This window comes from Poecilia formosa, unplaced genomic scaffold (assembly GCF_000485575.1).
Source record: "Poecilia formosa unplaced genomic scaffold, Poecilia_formosa-5.1.2 Scaffold95, whole genome shotgun sequence".
Taxonomy (NCBI): Eukaryota; Metazoa; Chordata; class Actinopteri; order Cyprinodontiformes; family Poeciliidae; genus Poecilia; species Poecilia formosa.
The window spans coordinates 1,242,501-1,261,030 of NW_006800034.1; the positions used below are offsets into that span (position 1 = coordinate 1,242,501).

The 18,530-nt window shown below is 40.9% G+C and overlaps 1 protein-coding gene across 3 annotated transcripts in view; it reads left to right on the plus strand.

The window, feature by feature from the left end:
* Positions 1–18,530, plus strand: part of LOC103142307 (zinc finger MIZ domain-containing protein 1-like) — a 116,366-nt gene that overhangs the window by 18,397 nt on the left and 79,439 nt on the right. For all 3 annotated transcript variants that reach the window (XM_016674430.1, XM_016674429.1, XM_007558307.2), the window contains exon 2: positions 15,238–15,336. The gene's annotated coding sequence lies outside the window, so the exon portion shown is untranslated. The remainder of the gene's footprint in view (positions 1–15,237; positions 15,337–18,530) is intronic.

Here is an 18,530-nt window from a genome sequence, read left to right on the forward strand (position 1 = left end):
AACAACCGACGTATTTTGTTCTGCTTCTTCACCTTGTTGGCTTTGCATGGCAGAAGGTGCCAAAGGTGGATGTTAAACATGTCAAGTGCTATCTGCCTCATTTACTTGGCCGCTGAATATTCATGGGCCTTTCTGCCGGTGTCAGCTTTCCAGACAACCGGCTGCGGCGGCCTCCAGAGTCATCAAACGGGCTCGAACCCTTTGACATGCTACCTTTTTTTTCGGCCTAATTTCTGCTCTGAGTATGTTGTTCTTTCAACAAATTGCCCTTTTTTTTTTTTTTGGAGTCTGTGTGGTCCAGCTAATGACGACGACTCGATTACAAAATCAGCTGGCCATTATTTCGACAACCGATTCACCACGATTGATCCGATTAATCGCTTCGTCCCTACGACACTGCTTCTGCAGAACAAACAGAGGATGAAGAAGTTGGAGAAGGCGAGTAGCCACAGCCCCTGTGTGCTGCCTTCGTGCCCGTTTACTCCCCGTAACACCTCCGGGGCCTCGCTCTGACCTCTGTGCGGATCTCGCGCCCCTCTTTACTCTCGTTCGTGCGTCTCTCACTGCTCACCGCACCGAATTCCTTGTGCATTACAAGAGCACCCCCACCCTGCTGCAGCCCTCCCCACACACACACACACACACACACACACACACACACACACACACGCACACACCACCCCAGTTGCAGCTTGGTCTCGCCTAGACTGCCGTGACTGTTGTTTGGCAGCTCCGCCGAGCTGCGGTGAGGGGGTCAGGCTGTTTAAGCAAGGCAGCAGAGGCTTCAGTGGTTGTCTCATTAAATATATGTTTCCTGTTAACATGAAAAGCTCTTGCTCTTTGTTGTTTCTTCCCTCAGATGAAAGGCACCCTCTACAGGCTGCCCACTGCCAGAAGTCAGCTTGCTGACATGTTTAGTGCTGTAAATTAGTCATTTGCATGATGTTGCAATGAACTTGGAGCACTGTTAGAGGCAGCTTTCACATTCTTTACATAAATAAATAAATAAATAAATAAATAATAATAATAATAAAACACTAACCCAAATGTGATAATGTCAAGTTTAGTTTACAGAAAAAGCACCTCTTAATTTTGCCAAAGTCCATGAAACGGCTCCGGGATCCCAGGGAAGTTTGTTTCTTTTTAGACTACAACAAGGAACGTTGTGGTGGAACGAGCATTTAGGTCTCTGGGGTCTAGTTTGAAGGTGAAACGTGAAGCAATAGTATTGAGTGTGGAGAAGACGCGACAGTCAGCATTTTACAAACATCAGGGCACAAAATAATTGAATTCAATTTTATTTTCAAGTATATTGACATTTGTTGATGCTTTATCATAGTATTTTTTTTTCAATTGCTCATGATAATTGCCCATACCTAACTTAAAAATAAAAAAATATATTTTATTATTGTTTTGACTGAGTAGATTGTCACTTTCCCTGGGTCAAACCAGTTTCACACCCGTGCACTTAAACCATTTATCATCAGTATGTTTTGCTTTTCAGTTGCGTTTTTTTGAGGGTAAATATCCTAATGTCACCTACAATTACTTTACTTGTGTATTGTTTTTGAAAAAAATAAAATATTTTACTCTATTTCCACTGATTGGACCACTTTAACTCTCTTAAATATGACAAATGATGAGCTGTAGTTAAGCCAAATTCACTCTCGGCAACCTCTTCAACGAGATCCCATTCGGTTGAGTCATATCCACGTTTCTGTACAGAAAGACATGAGGCGAGTTGCGCCAAAAGAGGCATGAAACGTCCTCCAGACAGGTACGAATTAATGCACAGTCGGTACAAAACGTTCTGCGGCAGGCGGCTCCTTTCCCTATCCAAGTTTAACATGGGTGTATCACAGAACCACTTCAGAAAAGTGTCTCAATTTTTCCCCACGTTAACACCAGCTGAGTGAATGCACTATGTGGCTCTTGATTGGGCTGGGGACACAGCCCCAAAGGCTGTAAATCTTGATACATAAGCATCTCGCTTCAGCACGGCGAATTTCATCTCTTGTCATCTCCCCGTTGATTGGTATTGATTTGACAGCCTGAATTGGTCTCTTGGGTGGAAGTTGCATCAAATAATCCCGCTTTCTTCTGCCCAAATCCATTACGAGAGCTGGAGAAGGATTGCATCAGTGGCTTTCTGGCCACACAACAGTGAGCCGAATGTTTCCTGCAGGCACGAGGATAATAATGTTTTTCTTGCCTCACCGTTTTACCTCTTAATGAGAGAGGGAGTAAGTTGACCTAAAGAATTTTATTTGAGATGCATAGCTAAGGGGAGTCTCTTTTTCAACTTGGTCGGCTTATATGAAAAGAGCTGCACCTGTGCTTCGTATAGATATATAGACACAGTCAAAAAAGAAAAAAAAAAAAGTGGAAAGCAGTTCTGCTTGGACAAATCCCCCCACTGTCCACGGATGACACGGTCTGCTGTGCTTCTGCTGCCACCGTCGCCGCCACGCCGCTGCTTGGCTTGAATGCAAATGATGAAATGGAAAAGTTCCGGTGCAGTGAACACTTGCACGAAGACCGTAATTGGAGACTGCTACCAAAGAACTCCAAACAATTTTCTTTCATTAGGACTCCACGCAGAGACAAAGCCGCCAAGTTTGATTGTTAAGCGCCGCTCCCCAAATGTCTGCCGCGCGACAAAGAAGCGGGGTCTTATTCAGACGGAAGGCGGCGCGAGAAGATGAGAGGCGATGATTTGAATGAGCATATCTGTTTTTGATATAACAAAAAATAAAAAAAATACAATGTGTTAAATTGTTCCGGCTAAATCTCACTTTTTTGCTGCCAGGTCACATTAAAAACAAAAGTACACGTCGGCATGTCGGTGAAAATACACCCCGACATGCTCTTCATTTATTTATGAGATCAGAGCTTCTTGTATTGGATGATTGAGAGATTACAGACTACCTGGGATCACAGTCCGCGTGTTGCTCTGTTGTCCAATTTGCAAGGAGGCATTTGAGGCTCACGGCTGACTTGTTTAATTGAAGCAGGACCTCGGCTTGGTGGATTTTTAAGCCATTTCAAGTCTGAGTTGACACCAGAGAGTCAGAGTGTCTTTGGAAAGCAGATAAATGATTGATAAGAGAAGCAAAGCGGCTTCAAATCCTGCTCTGAGGACATGAATAATGAAGGACACTTTGAGCTCCTTCACTGGCATATGGGGAGGCAAGAGATTTCATTTAGCCTCATAGTTTTTTGTCGCCGCCCCCGCCGCCCCTCTGTTATTATTTTTGTAAGAATGTTGTTTGTTTGGTTTAATGTTTGCACTAATGCAGGTACATTGTTTAAATTATTCCGTGTTATAAGGTTTTAAGAATTCATTTTTACCTTTGCTTTTATTTAAACTAGAAAATTGTTGAGAAATTTCACCGAAAATGATTCAGATTTGCTCAGATATGTCGGTCTTGGCTGTATTTGCTGCTTAATTCCTAAACCAAGATTCAATAATTGTTTTAATGTATTCTATTGGAGAGAAAAAAAAGAATCGAACTGGATTATAGACAATATGATAACAATTCACAAAAGCAGCAAATATAACAACATTATATTATAAAATAATAAAACGTGTTGAATATTTAAATTCTAATGAAATGCATTTATTGTGTGTTATTATCATTATGCTTAGATTTTTGCGGAGTTTTCAGCATTCACTGCCTGTTAACAGTCATTCCACTGTACCTCAATTGGATGTAGGTCCAGACTTTGACTAGGCCCCTCCAATAACCTTCACCATTTTTTCCTTCAGCCACTCAAAGGAGGTGGGTGGTGTGCTTTGGATCATTATTCAGCTGCATAATTTAAGTGTGCTTGACCTTAGGGTCATGAATTGATGTCCGGACACTTTTCTTGACCTTTTCTGCTTGAGAGCAGAATTCATGGCTCCATTAATTATTGCTAGTCATTCAAAAAAAGGGACATAATGTATATTGAAAACTGGGAAAAGCAGAAGACTTAAAATACAATGTATTAGTGCAGGAAAAAAATATGTGCAGTAACAGTGGAAATATTATTTAAAAGTGTGTGAGCATCTGGATGAGACACATATGTGCTGTTGGTGTAAGTTTGGTACGTTCACCACTATTCCATGTTCACCAAAACTGTAAAAAAATAAATTTGCAATCCTTTCTAGACTGACTATAATACGTTGTTAAAGATCTTTCTGCCTACTTTATGTTGGTACAAAGGTTTCCGTTTAGGGGATTTCTTGATTTTGGCTAGTAATCACACCTGGCTGTGGCAAATGAACCAGAAAATGTAACTGATTAGTTAATTTATCACTTATTTATTATAAAAATAATCAATCACTTGATAATTTGATTATCTGCAACATGTAATTGTGACAAAAAGGCAAAAAAGAAATCTCTAAAGTGGAAAAACACTTCTTTTAAAGCATGCTAATGTCGAGGGATTTCACCAACAGAGCCTTTAAACTAGCTTAAATAACGTGCTGTCATTCATAGTGAGGGGGCTCGGAGCTTCTGTGTTGCTAAGAATTAGCTTGAGCTGTGCTACGCCAGCGTCTCCCCCTCCCACTCCGAACCCTAACCAGCAACTCAACAGTCAAGGAAGGCACGCCTCAAAGTGGATCAAAGTAATTCCTTCCTACCTCTTTAAGCAGAGCAGCATGTTGACATGGTCCCAGTCACAAGCTCGATTGTTTTTGAAGGAGTAAAGTGGTGGAGGATGGTTCCGGCTCGTGGGAATGCAATCTACCTGAAAAGATATCCTGACATTTGTTTTCTAAACACCAATTGTCTGACTTTGCGCTAAAGGGCAGCAAGGATCCGTTCAGTAGTATTTCTGCTATGCACAGGCTGACGTATATACTTTTTTTTTTTTAATCTCTGCTTATTTCACATCGCTGTTACTTTGTAAGCTCCACTTTTTCACTTGATCTGTCCACTCCTCAGTTTGGGTGTCCAGTTCAATGGCAGTGCTGCAAGGCTCCGCGGCGAGCTGTAGAAAGAAACCTTTAGCTCAGAAAGAAGAGAAATGTTGTCTTGCTTAGCAAGACATAACGCCACAGATACGTATCTTGGCCCCAGATATATTTTGTCTTACCATGAATGAAACGGATGTTTTAACGGTGAAATTCTGCAGAGCTGAGGTCGATTTTCTGTCGTTTTTGTACAGCAGGAAAGATGTACGGCTTATTTAAGATACACAAGGCTGAGAAGTGAAAATGAAGGAAGTTTTTTTTTTTTTGAGTAAATATATATTCATGCATTGGGAGGGTTAAATAAGATACTCCCCAGATTGAATTAGTAATTATTCTGGACCGATGCTGAGTGTAAAAGCATAACGTCCCTGTTGCGTGAAATGGCCAACAACCTGGCAGGCGTTGCTTAGGCAGCGCTACCTTCGCTACGACATGTGGAAAGATCGCAGATGAGAATCACCTGTATAACGCCGATCGTCCGGGAAAAGGCGCCCATCTCATCTCAGAGGGCGGGTTGTCTGCCGGGGCTATTAAGACTAATAGCAGCAGCCGGCGATAAGCACAGTTAAGCTGAATTCATGACCCGAGCGGCCGGAGCGGGCCGATCATTTCCACTTGTGTGTTTTTCTGCTGAGGCGTTTAATTTTCCTCCTGTCCGGCGCTGTGACAGGAGAGAAACCAGAGAGTGTCAGAGGGAGACAGGAAAATAGAAATGGAGTGATGGAGCCTTGGGTGAAATATTGATCGGCGCAGCCCGGGGGGAAAAGGTCTTGCAACTGCTGGGTATAATTTGAGGCATGAGACTTTTTATTGCAGTGATTGCTCGGATTCAGATCCAGACATCAAAGTTACATTTACAGTGATGGAACCAAATTAACTTTTAACTGTGGGGAAAAGATCAATTTTAGATATGCACCAATCAGGATTCTTCTGGCGGTTCTCATCCAGTTGTTTTAGATTTAACCTGTGAAAACTTGGACATTTTTTTTTCTTCTTCAGAGAAATCATGCTCTGCAGGTTCTCAAAGAGCTATTTCTCAGTTGTTGTTTTTTTTTATTATCTTATCTGTAATGCATTTAATCATTTAGCAGAACTAGGTGAGCGACACTACTCAGGTACTTAATTTGCACTAAAAGTGTAAATCTAACTAATCTGACATCAACGAGGCATTATTGTCTTCTGCTCACAGGATATTTGACCTTTTTAGGAGCCACTGTGTTGCTGCTTTGTGATTCGCTGAGCCGCTATCTGCGTTAATTGAACAGATGTACCCAATAAAGTGGCCGGTGGGTGTACGTTTCAGCGTTAACTACACATCCATCAGGCGTCTGCTTCTCCGCCGCCGAACCACATGGTCGGTGTTAGCCAGTTTCCTGGAGATCACTGAAGGATGGCTTCCAAAACACTTGCGCTCCTCCTCCTCCTCCTCCTCTTCCTCGTCCTCTGCTTTTAGAGTGTCCCATTTAATGCATTGAAATGGTTGACCATTATTTACGTGGGGGATAAACAAAGAGAAGCGAGGGGTTGATGGTGTAATCCACTCTTGCAGTCATTAGGCGCCGAGACGGAGGAGCCGGTGGATGCAGCCTCCTCCTCGTTGCCTCTCGAGCCGAACGCCTAATGGAAATGGGACTCATTAAGACACCTTATACTCCAACGCACCCAAGATCATGAGGAATTGCTAATTGATTGTCGTTAGCATTCTTGCAATGAGACGCTCCGCCTGTTTTCCCATTTGTTATGAGCAGCTTTGTTTTCTTCCCCTCCGTCTCCTTCTCTTCATTATTGATGTTTTGCTGGGTTTTTTTTCTTTTTTTTCTTTTTTTCCCCTCTTTGCTCGTTTGCGCCTCAAGAGTCTCCACCAAATGAGTCAACTGAACACTGATTAGCTGCAACAATCAGAAACCATGAGAAACCCCACACGCACAAATCTGTTTCTAATTCCGTGTTTAATCTGTCATTTTTATTATGCTCAGTCGGTAGCTGTGCATTCATTTGAGTTAACAATCTGGTCCGGCTAATGATTGTTTGGGCATGATATGTTCATGCCAAAAAAGAACACACCAACGGGGCAAATGGTAATGGGCTCCAGTCAGCGTAGTCGTGGTTGAGCTGAATTGCGTGTCAGGTCGAGATGCAACGCTGGAAGGTCCTTCCGCTTTCCTCCTCTGGAACCAGCAGATTGTGTTCATCTCAGCCTTTAATAATTTTTCCCCTCCCAGTAGTAATGCGCTCTCTTTTTACTCCCTGGATTCCTCTGTGTATATGTCAGCTCCCCCCTCCTCTTTTCTCTCTCCTATTGCTTTTCCTTTTTTTTTTCTTTTTCCTATTATGAGACAGAGGAGGCAATAATAGGGGAGAGAGATGAAGAACGGGGTTGAAAATGCAAATACAGGTTATTTCTTCTGACTTATCAGAGCTCATTACATGCTCCTCTCCTTTTGCAGCTGGCTGAAGGATCTGCATTGCTTGTCTTCATTACTTTATGGTAAACTCTCCTGGGCACTCAGGCTGATGATAGTGTAAAGAAAAAAATAATAATAATAATGAAAAAAACAAAACAAAAAAAAGTCCAGGTGACCAAACAGGAATGTTTTGCTGCTGCTGGGCAGAGAATTTGGTTTGCAGATGAAGAAGGGCCGTGAAAGGGGAGGGACGAGACGGTTAGACGGCGAGGCTTTTCTTTGCTCCAGCGCTCTGCAGGCAGCCTACACCTCTATCTCCATCTCCCCCGTGGGAGTTGCTACCACCTTCCCGCTCTGATAGGGAAGCACTGGAAACAAAGGAAGAAAAACACAAGCACCCTCTCGAGCCGCTCTCGCGTTTGAAACAAGATATACTACAGAGGGAAGAGTAGGAGGAGAGACAATATTAAAGCCATCAATTCATGCAGGACTCATGAGCATTAGCTCACTCTTGGGAAGATGGGGGGGAGGGGGGGGACATGGAAATTTAAAGCGAAACTCTGTTTTTATACAACTGAAGTCCTCTCTGTTCATGATGTCGACGGCAATCCTCCATCACTGCTGGGTTACTATGCGCAGCCTGGAAGAGTCCGGAATTTGATTTCAGTGTTTTCCATGTCGGGAGTTTAAGATGGGAAAATAATGCGTATGATGAAATATTTGCATTGTCACACATTTTCCCCCAGTTTGATGTCACAACTCATTTTCATTTTGAGCCATTTCAACAGCATGAACGTCCTGCAAGGGCTGGCGGTGACAGAATGTATTGATAAAACTACCCATTAGCAAGTCGTCAGAAACATTCATGTGAAGCTGCCTCTGTATTTGATGAGTCCTTATCTAGATTACAGAGGGCCTCATCAAAACATATGGCGGTTTGGATTTGGCCCCGGGGCCTTGAGTTTGACACTTGTAGTCTTACATTTCTCTTCTTCCTTCTTCCTTCCAACTGTCTTTACTTATGTACTTCTTCTTTCCTCATGACCTACCTTTTGTTCTTCTTCCCTCCCTCCCTTGTGCCATTAACTTCTTCTTCTGCTTTCCTGCTTCCTTCTTTCCTTCCTTCCTCAGCTCCATCCATCTCTCTTTGAGTTATTACCCTTCACTGGTAGAAAAACCTATATTGGATGCTATTCCTACCAGCTGATGCTGGATCGTGGAAGTCATGCACAGCGGGAAGTAAATTACCTGCATTTGCATAAATAAAACATATAATTGGTGGTTGCTGCGATGCTCATCTGGTGGCACACATGTATACAAATGCAGTTGAGTGTCTTGGTGTATACGGTGCATATATGTGTGTGTGTGTGTGAGTGTGTGTGCTTCATCCCATTCAGTAATTACAGCAGCAGTGGTTAACTAGGCGCTTGCCTTTGCGTTAATCAGCTGGGAGTGAAAATTGGGTGGAGGGGTGGAGTGGGGGGGCTGACTGAGCCGAATCTCTGGCCATTTAGATGCCTTGTAGTTGAAGCTGTTATCTGTAAGCTTGTAATCATTACTACAATGCTGCAGTGACACACTTTATGTGGAAGTAACAGCTAAATTGGGTTAATATGGGCTTGCAGTGAAAGCCAACAGTATGCTTGTTGTTAAATCCTGGATATGAAGGTTGAGCGCTTAAAGCTTCACACCCTGTTGTATTTATATTCGAGACTCCTGAGAGTATTAATTGAGATTTTGGAATACAAAAGGAAGTAAGTCTTTACTCTGGTAACTCTTTAATTTCCACGAGGCAGTCAACATTTTCAAAGTGTGTTACACGCCAGACGGAGGTTGAGAGCTGAAGCACAAAACTTTATTTTTGTATGTGCAGCTTCTCTCACTTTACTTCAGCCTGAGTGAGCAGCAGGAGTCGCCACAAAATGTAAATATTTCTTTTTTTTTTTTTTTTTTTAAGATTGCTTTTTGCATCTTTGTTCGTCCGCTGGTTTTACCTTAAACTTCTCGGGAATACTGAGGATTAGAAATACACCGATATTAACGTTTTTGATATTGGGACCAATAGTTGATATTTACCAATATTATTTATTTATATATATATATTTCCCCACCGTGGCTTTTCTGCTTCAAATACCACATGGCCCACCTCTCTCTCAATCCTCTTCAAACATGAAAACAAATGGCAATAAGATGGAAATAAACATTGGATGTCAAAACTGACCCAGTTTTACTTATGGCACTGATATAATATGCTAAAAAAAAACAAAACGTATCAGTCACATTGGCCGACACCAGTACTAATGCATATATGTTGTGCTTTTTACTACTAAAACAAAAAACTAACTATAGCAACTCTACCCTCAGTAAAGGTAAAGAGTGTTGCTGTTAGCACACACTGGTAGCATAATAAAAAGTGTAGAAAACCAACAGATTTCTGGCAATTTCTCTGTGCATTTACCCATAGGTGTGTGATTTTCTCTTCTTTTTTTTTCTATCTCTAGAGTCAGGATCTCTCTGCTTCCTAAAACAAAACAAGAAAAACTCCACTTTTAATTATCCAGTTTTAAAATTACTCCTATGTTTATTAGGGGTGGGGTGGGGGGGAAAGACTCATTCTGAATTGTTAAATAAATGTATTTTCTTAACATTCACTTGCTGTAAGGAACATAAACAACTTGTCATGCCACCCCCTCATTTTAGAAAACAAGCTCTTTGTCTGATACTTGTGTGAAGCACAAGCTGTTTATTGTTTGATTTTTTTTTTTTTTTTTTTTGCATGTCATGATCAACAGAAAACTGTCTTCAGAAGAGAAACATAACTTTTTAAGATGAAAGGGAGCTCAAAAGTTCCAGTGCTGGAATTTCATGAGATGATTAATGTGCTTTTGATTCTGCTTTTTTTTTTTTAATTACTGACCTCTCTGTCAGAGGCAATGTTCATGTTTTTCTTTGCGCATGTTTTTGTTTTTCTAGCTCTGTTACTTTTCGTTAACCGTTTTCGTTGAGTGGACAAAAACCTCTCTGTCGTCCTCCTGCTGCACATTTTGTGCACGTGCTGCAAGCCCCGATACGCTTCCAAAGTTGCCGGTATTTGCCTGTTAAAATGCATATGCAGCGTGCCGGACGTAATGGCTCCTGCGAGCCGGCTGGGTATGACGGACGCCCTGTAGCTCTCAAGAGCGATCCCAGCAGCGCCGAGTGCAGAGCCAGGTGCGAGTTTCTCCCCAGGTGTCCCTCTCATGCCATTATCCAGGCTTGGCGGGGTGACGTCCATTTCTCACCGCCCCCCCTCTGGGCTCAAGCGGCTGGATTTGGGGCCACTTTGCACCGAGCGACATGCAGCCAGTAAATGCTGCTGTTGCCTAAAGAGGTATGAGCTTGTCCAGCTCGGGCGGTTGCTGCAACAGAAGGGATTTTGACTCCATGAGGACCCAATTAAACCTGGGAGGGCCTCTCTGAAGGCATAATAACAATGATAAATGCACCTATGTGGGCAGCATAAAAGAGGCAGGGAGGAATGTTTTATTGTGCTGGCTTGTCCTGACACAATTTACTCCTGGCTTCCAGCTTTTTCCCCGTGTAAGAACATTTTGTCTTATAAACATTTTGTTTACTTGACTTTCTTTCAAGCATTTCCAACTTAAGACTCTGCAGTAATGACTCCAGTGGTAAATGAACAAATAATATGTACTTTTACATACGTTTAACGAAGCAAGGATCAGTTACTGGAATGGAGGCTGTTTAAAGTCCCTTTAATGAGACGCAAGAGCAGGATTGAGTTTTGAAGCTCTGTGGAGCATAGATTTATACATTTCTTCTGGCACACTGTTACTGCGCACTGCCAGTCAGCTGGCGGAAATATTTTTTTTCCTTGATTTAAAAAAAAAAAACAGAACAAAATGCATTGCGTAGTAACTGCGGGAGCACTTTTTGTATAAATGCCTCGAATGACTACATGATTTATTTATATAAGAATACACTAAATGAAGTAATTGACTAAAAAAACAACAAGACAGCAATTTGGATTTAGATAAAAGACATGTCTACCCATCATTTCCCAGTGATGAAAAGCATTTTCACAAAATAATCTGTAAAACACCTCTGCCTTTCACAAATCAAAAACTTGAGCGACGATGTAAAGGTAAATGTCATTTTATTTATATAGCACATTTTCAGCAACAAGGCCATACAAAGTGCTTGTAAGCAATGTGTTCAGCTATTAAAATAAGCGACTGTTGGAAAACTTCTGAGTCGATCAAGTCGAGCACATTTACTTTCAGTCACCAGCTGATTTCCTGGTGCATCCCTACTGAAAAAGGAAACGAGTGATTGAATTCTGTTTAGCTTATTTATGCAGCACCATTTCACAAAGCACACAACACTCTCAAGGCACTTTAGATCAAAAATATTTAAAACGAGTCATTTATACCACCTCCCAAATGCTGAAGAAATAGGAGAGCCCTATGTGGATGGCAGATACGGATAACCAAATAGATGTGGAGAGAGTTATCACTGCTGTACTCAGTTGCACTGTCCAGACATAAAAAAAATGCAGTCAAGTTCAGATCTTTGGCTTAAGAAGTTTTCTATATAAGAAAACCCAGCAGATTGCATCAAGTCATTGACTTGCAGCTTCCACGCCTCCAGAAAGAGGATGTAGTGACATTGGACAATCGCCTGCATTGCATCATTGACTTTGCAGCAATCCCTCATACTGAGCTTGTATGTAGAGACAGCGGAGAGGAAAACTCCCCTTCAATAGGAAGAAACGCAAAGTGATGGGAAAATGTGCATTATATCAACTTGCAGCCGTAAAGTCTCCGACTTGGGTCCGTCGTCAATTCTTCTTGTAGTTTTTTTTTGCAAACGCTGACACAGTTGCCAATTTTGAGCTTACGCTTTCATGCATAGATGACACAAAGCAGGTGAAGCACGGTTTCACAGAGTGTACCGGCAGGTCAATTACACACTTGCGACTCAGTGGGTTTTTCTCTGTCAGGTGGCAATTTACAGAAAAACTCCTTTAATTAGATAACAGGGCTCTGTTTTTCAGATTTGCTCTCTGCCAGCAGTTTGTCAATTATTGCTTGGGGTTTGATACTGCCAGTCAGTCTTTGTCTGGGCGCTCTAGCCTCCCCTCTCACCGCGCCGCAGAGCCGTGTTATTGTACTTAAACAAATCAATTCTGTTGCAGTTGGGCTTTTTTTTTTTTTTTTCCCCTCCCTCCATCCCCCGTCATTATGAACTGTTTGCAGTGCAGAGCACATTGATTTTTCACAGACCTGGAAAAGCTGTTGATGAATAGCACCGAGGTATCTGGGGAGAATCTGGCTTTAAAAAGGAGGCACCCAGCTTCAGCCCCCTCCTCCTCTTCCTCGCCGTCGACCCATTGAGCCCGCCAGCGCTCCTCTGCTTTCTCTTTTCAGAGAACGCCACTTCCAGCAGGGGAGTAATGCAGCTTGAAAAATCTTGCAGTCATAAAGACAGAGGATTAAAAAGAAAGCACAAAGCGAAAGGGTACCGCCCTCTCTCACCCGATGGGAAACTACACCTTGTTGTTTAGACAGTTGTTATATTTGGAACATTAGCCTTGTAATTTCAACCCAACCGGAGGAAACTTGGCTCTGGAAAACAAATGGATAGCATGTTGTTTTGTCGCAGAGCAGACGACTGATGAAAAGGAGACTCAAACAGGACAAAATAAGTGTCACTTCAAAACACTCCTACAGAAAGCCAAGGCAAGCACCAGAAGGATATTTCATTTCCTTTTGTTTTTTTTTGTTTTTTTTTGCTGAAATAAAATCTGAAATCCTTGAAAGGGAAAAACCAAAATGAACCAAAGCTGAGTAGAGTTTTTAAAAGGTTTCTGCTTACAGTTCTGATACCTGAAAAGCACAACCTGAACTTTTTTCCCCCAGGAGAGGAGCTGGATTTACTATTGACTGGTCCATTGTGGTACATGAATAGTATCGTGCTGTTTCTTGAAGTGCTAACAGTTATTGTATGTTGTCGTTTAATGTTTATGTGTTTTTTTCTTTAACAAGAAGTTGTCTTTGTGATGCTTAACTTTAGACGGAAATTCAGGTAGAAGATGAACTAATCGACTTGGCAAGGATTGTAGTTGGCCATATTTCCCTTGATTGGCTCTGATCTGTGATCAGGAATTCAGATACTATCAATCTGTTATTTGTTCTGTAATTTGTTTTTTATTTTTGAGATAAAAACTGTCACTGTTTCCAACCTATGAATGCATAAACTAATAACATGTATTCTGATTCACTTTTTTTTTCTGTAAGAATCAGATAAATGTCAGGGTCGTGTTTTGAAGCATAAACAACAATAGTCTGATAACTTCTTATTTTTCTTTTTTGTATATGAATCTGCTATGTTTCCTCTATCAAAGAGTCTGGAACTCAAGTTTTCCTTTAATGCGTTGTAGTGCTTTAAAACAAATAGAAAATCAGGAAATTGTCAAAAGTCAAATGGGGGGCCAGGCACTAAACAGTTTTTAGCTAGTTTTGCTATACTTCCTGAAACTTCTTCTCTCTTTTGGAAAAGCTTGTCATCAAATCCTCATTTCCCATCACTGTTGTTTTATTTTTAGTTATCCAAAGGATCCTTATTGCTGCTAGAAGTATTTTAGACTACTTAGATGGCTAGCTTTACTCGCATAGCCAAACCGCTGTGTAATTTGTAAACATAAAAGTTAAGATTCAAATGGTCTGTGGTATGAATTATGGTAAGAACAGTTTAAGTTGTTTTAGGAGCTGGTTTGAATGTTTGTGAAAAGAAAAAAAAAAAGAGCTTACTGGACAGACCATAATGCTGTCCATTTCTATTGAGATGTAAAGCTGGAGTAATGACTAAACATCCCGATCGGGCTTTCTGTCTTTACTTTTACAGAAGCACAAAACTCGACTCGAAAATGTGTGCGTTAAGTTTCTGCTGAACTTGTCCCAGTGCTGACATAGCTTGATTATGGTGGCGTTATTCCTTCTGAATAATTCGCTTAAAAAGCCTCTTGGTCACTTTGTGCTTTCCAAACTTTTACCTCCACTTGGTTCCCATTTCTACTTCTAATTTGTACCCATTTGCAAATTATTTTTACCCATGCAAAGAACTGCTTACCATTGTAAATCCTTGCTGAAAGAAGATGGAAATGAATTGTCATAAAAAAACAAAACAAAACTCACATGAAATGTAATTTTGTTTGCATCGCACAACTATTTCCACCCTTTTATGGTTTGTTGCTTTTTTGGGGGATTCCAGTTGACTCTTTCGAAATATGACAGATTACACAACCTGGTGATAGATATTATTTATTGAAGACTAGAAAATGATTAGATTATAAAAATATTATTTAATATGTTGGTCGTGAAACAAAATCTTCCATAGGTGGGTAAAAATTATTCGATGGTCAGGACCAAGCAAAGAGGTGAAATAATTACCAACTCGTTGAAATAGTCCTTTGGTCTTCACCTCGGGTCTGAGTAATGTGCTGATTTCCATGGTTTTAATAGACTAAAGCAAACTCCCTTCCCATAGCTCTGGTCTGTTCTATCAGGTGTTTAAGTCAAGTAGGAGTGAATTGTGACAGTGACATTATAATGAACTTAATCAAGTTGGATGTTTATGATGGCATGCTGATGGTGTGACGTATCAGCTGCTGTTCTGATCCGTCCTTCATGACAGACCTTATCCAATGGTGGCCACTCAAAACCCAAAGGCCTGTGTAAGAAGTGAAGTCATGGAGTGGACTTGATTTTTCAGAAAGAAATATGCAAATGTGCTAATCTAGTGTCTGGAGACCAGTGAATAATGTCACACTGATTTATGTTTTTTTTTTTTTTTTGTCTTGATTTCTCTCAGGAACAAAAAACTTGAAGGGCTGGAGTGTTTCACCTCCTGCAGTGTGGATGGGTGGGGGGGTTCCTTGTGGTGAAAAATCAAGGATTGGAAACAAGACAGGTAAGTGTTTTTTTTCTTGTTTTTTTTTTTTTTTCTTATACTGTTTATGTTTTTAGTGCTGCAAGGGATCCACAAATTTTAAATTTGATCCAGGATATGCAAGTGTTATTGCAAATGCATATAATCATAACTGAGCGCATTCATTACATTTGTTACACTCAGACTCGGGTTCCAACACTCCCTCCCTCTGTCCCCCCTCCCAGGCTATGCTCAGTTTTACCTATATCCTAAATCTTTATTTTTGATTTCCAATTGTGATGTTTGCAGCAACTCTAGGGCTGCTTGAAGGGATTGTCTTCAGCCTAGTCTCACTTTTTTGTACTCCTGTTTCACACCCATTTTTTGCTTGTAAGCAAACTATTTCATACCTATATGTTCACGTTCTCCTCCTGCTGGTAGATATTATTCATTGAAGTCACATAAGCTCCAATGCATTACTGCAGTCTGAGTAGATTACAGAATATTACTTTAAATTATTGATTGTCTACAAAAAGGTACATCCCCACCATGGATGGGTCAGCACAAAGTGTCCCTTAGCGGATGGCTTTTTTTGTGCAACAGAGAAAGGATGTCAATCTGTGAAAGTATGCCCAATAAAGAGGAACTGGACAATGTTTAGTGCCACGCTGTAACCGTAGCTGTTTCTTCCGCAGCATTCATGTGAACGAATCAGAAAAGTGAGGTGGCATGTGCCTCTAGATATCCAGTATAGATAGTGGATTGAATGGAAGGCTGTTTGCACCGTTTTATTGTGTGGATCTTTTAATAGACCAACATGATTGAAATTGGTATAAAACAGGTTGTTTGGTACAGTACAAACACTCAAATTCTTACGTATTCACTAGTCACTCCTTTACTTCTCAACCTGCTTCTCTCTACTCCACACATTATCAAATGTATCTTTAAATAGATTAGCTTTGTACAAAAAAAAAGTTCAAACTAAAGTGCTGTGAACAGTTTTGAAGCCATCACCAAAGGCCAGACTTTCTTTTAAAGAATTCAAAAAGTCTTCATCGATCATTTCTAAAGAGACTTTGGACTTTTGCCGCTTTTTTTTTTTTTTTTTTGCCACCCTTTCTGAAATGATGATTCTTAGTTTTCTCAAAGTATATAGCTGAAAATCAGGTGTGGTTTGCTGGTAATAGTTCACAAGTTTACAGATGGAATCAAATATCACGCCTGTTGCTAAAACCCGATTTCAGAGTCGTCTGTCAACACAGGAATTTAAAACAACAAGAGCTTTGTTTTTGCTGCCACATGTCACCATTTCTTTGTTAGTCACGTGATAGCTGCAGGTCGTATGCGGCCGGTGTGGGCTCTGCTGGCAGAACATGTTGATTTCATCAGGACCTCCTGGGGTGTTACACCGAGTAACAAAGTGCTTGTGTTCCACATATAGTCCGAGCTTCCACACATGCCCGCAGGGTTATGAATATCCTTTAAATCAAGAAGCCGCAATGTGAAATGTGGAGCTCAATGCTTATTCAGTTTTTTTTTTTTTTTTTTTTTTTTTAAAGAGATTTACTTATTGAAGTAAGTATGTATTTGGTTTGTCCAGCATATGATACAACCCAGGCATAGATTAGGATTTAGGACGTCCAGAATGAGCACACACTCACTGAATGCATCAGAAGGGTAAATCTTGATTAGAGCTGCATGAATGCTATGAAATATGGTGCCCTGACAAACATCTGCCTGCCACACAGCTGAGTGGGGTAAACCAATGTGCTTATTGTGGAAATGTCAGGCGAGGGTATAGACGGCGGTAGCAGGAGAGACGGTTGGGGATGTGACACAAACAGTGACGTGACGTTGAGTGCTTCACAGTCGGTTCTCTCGATGCTGGTGACAGACTCTTCCCCTCGCACCGGAGCCTTTGTTGTGGGGAAAAATGTTTCCGAGTTTGATGGCATGGATGCAGTAAAGTAGATTAGTCCTTTTTTTTTGTTCCCCTTTATGTTGTTGTTAAGGGTTTCACAGCAGTGAAAGGTATGGGATTTCATTTCAGTAATTTCCAGGTCTCAGTATGTATAAAAACAGGAGTATGGAAAACTATTCATAATTCCAGACTATATTCTCATTGTGTGTAATTTATGTCATTTCCGCCTACATTCTTTATTGTTTTGATATCCTTACCTGACTATGCATGCCCTATCTTTCTTTTCATTTCTTTTTTCCTAGCATCTTTTCTTCCCTACTTCTCTCATGTACCTCATGTCCTTCCTCTCCACGTTGCTCCTTTTGTCCTTCAATCCCTAATATTTATCCTACCTCCATTGCTTCCTTGTATTTGTTTCCATTCCTTCCTGATGTTTTCCTTCCTCCCTCCCTTCTTTTTCCTTTCTTTACTTCCTTGTGTATGTTTCTCTCTGCGTTGTGTTCTTTGTTGTTTTTTTCTTCTTTGTATCCTTCCTTTTTATTTTCTTCTGTCTTTCATTATTTGAGGGGTCCTCTGTTTATTTTTCCTCCATGTGTCTTTTCTTGTTTAGGTCTTTTTCAAGTTGCATATCTAAAGATTAGCCAATATAGAAACATATGCTATAAATTCATATAATACTGCTAGTATTATATGTCTTATCATAAACTTGAAGGACTAAGAACCTGAGATTGGAAAAGATTTTTTTTTTTTTTTTACATGTTTCTTACTGATAAATGCATCAATTCCCTCATGATAAATCAGCTTATGGGTTTAATTTTTATCCAAAGGTTTTCATGGTTGGTCTCTTTTTTCTCTCTCTCTTTCTCTCTTTGTATCCTCAGTGGAAGCACTAGTGAGTAACTGCTTTTCTCTGTGAAATGTGAAGGTGCAGACATTCTGCTAACTTCTCTAAAGGAAACAGGGGGAGAAAAAAAAAGCCCTTCCTGTCAGTGGTCTCTCTGTCTCTCTGTTCTTGTGAGATCTGGAACTGATAAGTGAGAGGCCTCTGGTAACTGAACAGGAAGGATAGAGGGCCCGGCCCCAGAGTCCCAGCCTCTGCACACATGTCCACCACCCCTGCTAAGGCAAACAAAGGGAGCAGAGCCTGCTACTTAACTTCAGGTTTCACAGTCTTCGAGCCTATTAGGAGGATAATCACTGGGGGATTCCTATGTCTGTGTGTGTTAAATACAGATGAAAGTGTTGGATGAATGCTCTGCAACTGTTGTTCAAAATCACCTTGACCTTTTCCCTCATTTCTTCTATGTTACGCCAC